Below are 6820 nucleotides of genomic sequence, written 5' to 3'. Positions count from 1 at the left end.
CATTAGCAGCAGCTCCATGCTTTGTCTTGACATTGTAGCTACACACTTTTCCTTCAAACTTCTTAAAAATACAGTTAATTTTTAAAGTGTAGTGACTGTAGGAACACATTTCAAATTGTATTTCTTTTCCTTGTTTCTTCATTGTGCTCTCTTTGAATACAGAGAGGCTCAGGTGGCAAGATACTATTCTCTCAGAGACGAGTGATTCTGTTCTTTGTGCATAGAAAGTACAGGATATGTTTTAAAGAGAGCTCAGAAGAATGGGAGTGCTGGGCTTCAACTCCTAGAGCCTCACTGATTAAGGTGAATGATAATTAAGTAATGGCAATATATGAGAAGCACCTGGAAATGAACATCTGTGTGATCTGACCCTCCGTTGTGTCAAAAAGAATCTGTCAAACAAGGGTAAGATTAGTTTGTCATTTATAAGAAAGTAAGCACCACTGTGCCCAGTCTTAGCTGCACGGTGATTTGATCACAGGAGTAAGCAGGTTTTCTCTACCTCATTTCCCTCAGTGATCCCTGCAACTGCGCGCAACTTTTGGGGGAAATGATTTTGTTTCCAAACTCTTTTTCTACATATACTCCTCATTGCTTTTCCTTTCACAGGCAAAGAGTACCTGAAAGATTAGAGAAAAAGTACCAGTTAGGGCTTGCTAAATACCTCTTCCCTTCTGTCAGATGTTTTATGAACTGAGCAATCTACATAACTGAATTAATTTTCATTATAAACACAGCAGTCGTGTTTATCTGGGAAATACTGTGGTTAAAAATGACTCATGTATACCTTACAGAACTATTCCACAATAAATATTTTTTTGCATAAAAGATAAATCCTAAAGGCAGGTTTTTTTTCAGCTCCACTTCAGTGTCTGGCTAGAATTTCAGACAGATTGTCTATTTCAAAATCAAAATAAACCATTTGAGACCTTTACATTTTTAGGATACTTCTTTCTTGATAACAACCACCTTGTAGTGGAATCTCTGCACTCTTTGGCATTGTCTGTTCTGTGTAAGGTAGAAGTTAACACTTTGAAGTAGATTTATTTCTTGTTCTTTTTCAAACCAAATAAAAGTAGAAACATTTGAATCTTTGATCTGTGTTACAGAAATTTCCTGAAAAATGCCGTATTTGTGTAGTTAAACTGAGACATTCCTTGGCATTGTGTATGAGGGGACAAAAGGATACATTATATGCCTTTTCTTATTTTTAAGGTACTATGCATAGTGCTGTCTGTATGCTGTAAAAGAGAAAAGGCCTACTTGTTTTTTTCATAGAACTGAAGGGCAGGGACACTATGCAATTCCTCAGAAAAATGGTTTTATTCTGTATTATGAAAGCATATATTGCCTTTCATTGAAAACTATGGCAACTGTTTCTAATTTCCAGCTGTTATCTATGCAAAACACTGATTTTAAAAGTAATGGTCATTTTGTACATGTTGGAAACAAAACCAGACTCTCAGTAACTATCTTCTTACTCTTTTTTTCCCCACCCATGACAAATATAGCACAGATTTGCCACTGTTTCACTGACTGATAAAAGCAAATGTTTTCCTAGGAATTGTATCTTTTCCTGTCCTTGCAGCTGCTGTCCTTGTTCTTTAATCTCTTTTGACAAATTAAAGTAACACTTCAGCTTCATTAGACAAATGACATAATCTGCAAACCTCCAGAGCTGGAACCACTTGCGACTGTGCTGAACTTCTGCAGTACCTTTCACCTAGAACAAGGTCAGGGCTAGCATTTCTGCAAGAGATTTAACATGATGCTTTTGAAGGCTTTTCTGAAAACTGTGATTGGAATCTCCCTAAGAATTGCAATATGAATGAGGAAGAGGCAGGCTGGAAGTATGTTAGTAGGTGCCCATACATATGTTTACTTAGCTATTTGTTAAACAAAGGAAATTAATAATGAGTGATTTAGAAAGAGAGCAGATAGATGTAATTTGTGTAAAGCATAAATGCAAAACATAGTGTCATAGAAATCTGAAGTTCCTTTGACCACATTTCATTTAGTCTTTTAAAGTTGCCTCTTTGTCTTGCAAAAGCTCAGATAAGCACTGCTATTGTGAAGGAACTGCTGATGAAATTCAAGGACTGCATGCATGCTGATGAAATTCAAGGACTGCATGCATTAAGGCTGTCTCTGCCCTTGGCTTGGGCAGTCTGGTTGATCTCTGCAGAGCTGCCTTAAGCACTAGAAGTGCAGCCCTTCCTTCTGCAGATATAGTAAAGATGTTAGTGAATCTCTTGCAAGGAAAAAGATAGGCATGACTGATGAGGAACATCTTCCTAATGCGTGTTGTGCGTACCAGTTGATGTGAGCTCCTTGTTCATTAATGTGGACTCTTGCAATGCCTTCTTGCTATTATGGTTAAATTTCCCCTGTGAATTATGTAGGGAGACATAACTGAGATTTTTCCCTCTGCAATACATCTTTTTTATTAGAACAATTTTCATGTTTTAACTTTTTTCCATCAAAAATAAGTACTTTACTGGAGCACCTGGATAAAACTGATTTTCAGACTCCCCAGACATCCTCTAATTTTATTCCAGCAGTAGCAAGAGGAAATATTCTCTTTTTCTTCTTCACAGATTTGCAGAATGCAGATAGCAGGCAGATATATGATAATAAGTTTCAGGAGTCTGACTCCAACATTGCTGATAGTTTGGTACAATTAAGTTGGGTCTAATCTTAAAATAGCCCTAAATCCTAAATAAATATAGCATTAGGGTTGCAATGAGTAATTCCTATTTTTCAAAAACAGTAATTGAATGTGCAAATATTAAAGGCAAACCACATGGGGGCCCAGTATATAAGTTTTCTAATCTACTTAACAGGATCATTTTATATGGCTAGATTCAATTAAAAAGATAAATACGTTCAGTTTTCTCAGTGGTGAACCTGTACATACTTTGTATTCAATCTAACTCATAGGATGTAATTTTAAGTATTCATTTGTGGCAGTGATTTGAATATTTTCTAACCCTCACAAAAATTAATTTATTGCATTAATAAGGGCTCTGGAAGATCTGGCAAATCTTGCTGAGACAGTTTGACATTCCTCTCTCTAGGTGTCTGCCCTCCTTTTTCCTTCCATTCTCTGGCAGGGCAGAAGGGTAATGTGTACTTCTGCATCCCTTCTCTGGTCCCTAGGCTGCTGCGCTGCCTGAAGCTGCCAGTGAAGGGCTGGGAAGGTAGGTCAGCAATGTCCATCCTAAAAAGCAGCTGCTGCAAGGCTCTCCGGAGCTCGTCTGTCAACGTCCAGACATTCACAGGGAATTATTTGCTTGTAATGACCTGACTCTAAAAATGGCACTTTGGTTAGATTTTAGTAAAGGAGATGGTAAGAAGATCCCCAAAATCTCTCAGACACAATTAGACTGTAGGTTGTATTTCTGATCTATGTTGATGCTCTGCCCTAAGCTGGAAACCTGTTCACAAAGTTTGCATATGATTGCCTATTCAGCTATAACATATGAGTAGAGTAAGACTATATTATTAAGTCATCCAGGACTGCAAATACTAGGGCACTGAAGAACTATTTAACATAATGGTATTAGTAGACTGTATCTTTGTCTGGACTGCTTATTAGGATTGGATCAAGCAATACTATATTGCTAAAACCAGAAGGTACACGATTGAGCAAAATTTCCTAAAGCGATTAGAACTAATGCAAGAAACTAGCCATATACTCTGGTTTATTACCTTATTTTCTATCAGCATAGAAAAAACGACCAGAAAAGTTTGCTATAAATCTGTTTAAATTTTGTGCATGGTTTATAAAGATCATTGTGCCCAAGGCTCCTTATTTTCCACTTAATCAACTACTACTTCCATGGCCCAGTTGCATTTCAGCAAACATCCTTTCAGTGTAACGTGACACACCCAGTGGATTTGCACAATGCGTGCTTGAAGGAAGCCCTGATCTTTTTACATCTGAGGACAATGATTCAAGTGTTTAAAATTATCTGAATGTTCTGCATATCAATTCAGCATTGTTGTCATGCCAGGGTCTTTCTAAATGTGAAATTAGTAGATTTAGGACCCAGAGCTCCCCTGGAGTGTCCCCATAGATAGATTGTAGGTCACAATAACATGAGACAACCTAATTACCATAGCCATTCAAGGGAGTGAATGCACAGTAGGCAGTGGATTATGAATGCTCAGTTCCAAGGAATCCATTCCCTAAATGGTTGCTGCTGGGTCCTTTGCAGGCATGTAGGGTTTTTTATCTGTTTAGTCGCAAATTTGTTCTACAGCCATTGTGACAATATTATTACTTAAAAATATTTGCAAAGCTTTGAAAGATTCATCAGCAAATACAAAGTGTATTTATGCAAATGCTTAATTCTTTTTTTCCCTTTTCATGCTGAAACTTGGAGGGGGGAGGGGAGCTGTTGATTTGGATTGTCATGCTTATGACTCCTGGTGTCCCTTTTACATTTGTTTTTGGTTTTCCATATGATATTGCAGATGTGGGGATTGTCTCAGTCAGAAGCCCAGGAAAACCTGAGGAGCTCATTTTAATTGTGTAGCTGAAGATTTTTGTTTGTTTGTTTGTTTATAGTAATAGTAGTAACCACAATGCTGTTTCCATTGCTAAGAAAACTGAGATCCTGCCCCTAAAAGGGTACCCAGATTCAGCTGGAGAACTAGAGTTCAATGTAGTTGCTCTCTAGAAATGTTGCAGTATTTTGTGTTTGTGGTCTACACCACTTGTTTCTAATACCGGGCATAGCAACCATCTTACTCTCCAAAGGTAACTAATGTTGCAGTGCTCATTTTCCATTTTATTTTAAAGTTTAAAAATTTAGACACTCATGGGCATATTCTGCATGGCAGCGCCCAGGTCAGCTGAAATACATCCTTTCTTCAATACAGTCCAGAATTCACTCTTCTCTTAACATGGGCTTGCATGTCAGCACTTGCATCTCAGCTTCCGAAGGATCAATTTAGCTTCTGTCATCTGGGAAGGGGTTTAAGTGGAAGGAAAAGAAAGCAGGGTCTGTGTGTCTCTGTATTGTGTGTGTACCACTACAAAATCTTTTCCCATGCAGATGATGCCCTAATGAGTCAAAGTGTAAGTCTCCACTCACACTTGCCTCCCATAGTTCCACGGACTGAGCTGCGCAGAGCTGGCAGTGAACTCCTTATGGAAAAGTTGGTAGTTGCGGAAGTGACTGAGACAAGAAGATGTAAACACTGTGTTTGTTCTGCCATGTCCCTCTTTGCCCCTTTCAAACACTATGCTGAAATGGTTGGTTGCAAAGGTTGTCAACAGGGGTTAGTATAAACATCTGCATTTTCCTGTGTTATAAATAGCAACAAACCTGAAGGACAGAGTTTCGTTCCAAATAACCACAGTTCTGGGTTGTGCCTGGGTTCATTTCTACAGCAGGGCAGGGGCAGCCTAACTGCAGTTACCAAATAGAAACTCTTTCCACTTTCTATTTTAGTGCACAGTTTAGGCGCAGAAGTTAAGGCCAGGAGTTAAGTGTATTGGGAGTGCCATACTTCTGCTAGCTCCCCAAATACTTTCAATGGCAAAGCTTAGAGAATCTTAAAGGATGGCTTGCACCCAACTCTAAAGAGGAATTGACCTAGAAGAATCATCTGTGGATTGTTTGGTGGTTTGTTTTTGTTTTGTTTTCAAGAACCTACTCTTCAAGAAGTGAAAAGATTCTTTTCAATATATAATTTTTTAATATGATTTATTAGTAGTATTCAAACTTCTGGTATTAATCTTCATTTTGATGAGGACAGAGTCATGATTTTGCTACAGTAAGAATTTATTTAAGAATACAGCCCACAGGTATATTATACTATCTCTACACTTACTATATATTCAATATACACAGGTGCTTAGATAAGCAGACAGATAAAAAGTACATTTTACAAATTACCTGAGTATTTGGGCATCTAACTTTAAGTTTAGCTCATTTTCAGTGGTAATTAAGCTCTTTCCCTATTGAAGTCCCAAAGAAAATCTCCAAAGAACTTATCTGCCTATTTAGACACATAAGGATCCTTGAAAATACCATTTTTCTAACGACTCATCTTCACAAGGAAGTGGAGCTGTTGCTGATGATACGTTTAACTAAGAGTCTCCTTGAACTGATTTTTAAATGAAGCTTCACAGGTTGTGGCAAGAGTACTACAAATACTTTAGTTCCATTACAAAAGGTTTCCCCTGCCAACTACACTTAATGTTACACATCTGAGGGATAAAAATCCCAACGCCTCAAACTAGGTTCTAAAATAATAATAATAATAATTCAGGATTTAAAGAGGGATTTTGTTATTTTGGAGGCTGCTGAGCTACAGTAACTGCATCTGGCTGACAAGGCAGGGAGATTATCTGGGGCAGGAAACGGAGTAGGAATATTTTCATCCTGAAGTCACCACTTCAGGGGCAGGTGGTGGTGCTCCCCATCCGCTGGTAAGGGCCTGATCTGGGTTTCTGTGGGCTCTGCAAAAGGAGAGGGGCCACCCCCTGCTCAGCCCCAGCCCTTGGGACAAAGCTCTCATTATTTGATGGAGGTTTAATGCTGCATTATGAAATGAAAGTCACAGAGGCCTGCATGGTTATAGTCTTCGCTTTCACTGTGTGTTAACCACGGGGTGAGTAATTGAATGCTCATCCATGTGTGACAGTCTGCACTGCTGCAAGCTCATTACCAGTATTAGTGTGCTGAAGTCATCCTAGCCTCCGTAAGGGTGCTGTATGCGGCTACCACAAGAAGTGCTGCTGTCTTTATCCTTGTTCCAACGTGCCGGGCAGCAGTTCCCATTAGCTGCTGGAAAAACTCAATTT

Source organism: Neopsephotus bourkii, unplaced genomic scaffold, assembly GCF_033783945.1.
Source record: "Neopsephotus bourkii isolate Nb327-2 ecotype Australia unplaced genomic scaffold, CSIRO-AGI_Nbou_v1 NB_196, whole genome shotgun sequence".
Lineage (NCBI taxonomy): Eukaryota > Metazoa > Chordata > Aves > Psittaciformes > Psittacidae > Neopsephotus > Neopsephotus bourkii.
The sequence above is the reverse complement of the archived record's forward strand: the minus strand, read 5'-3'. Positions refer to the sequence as shown.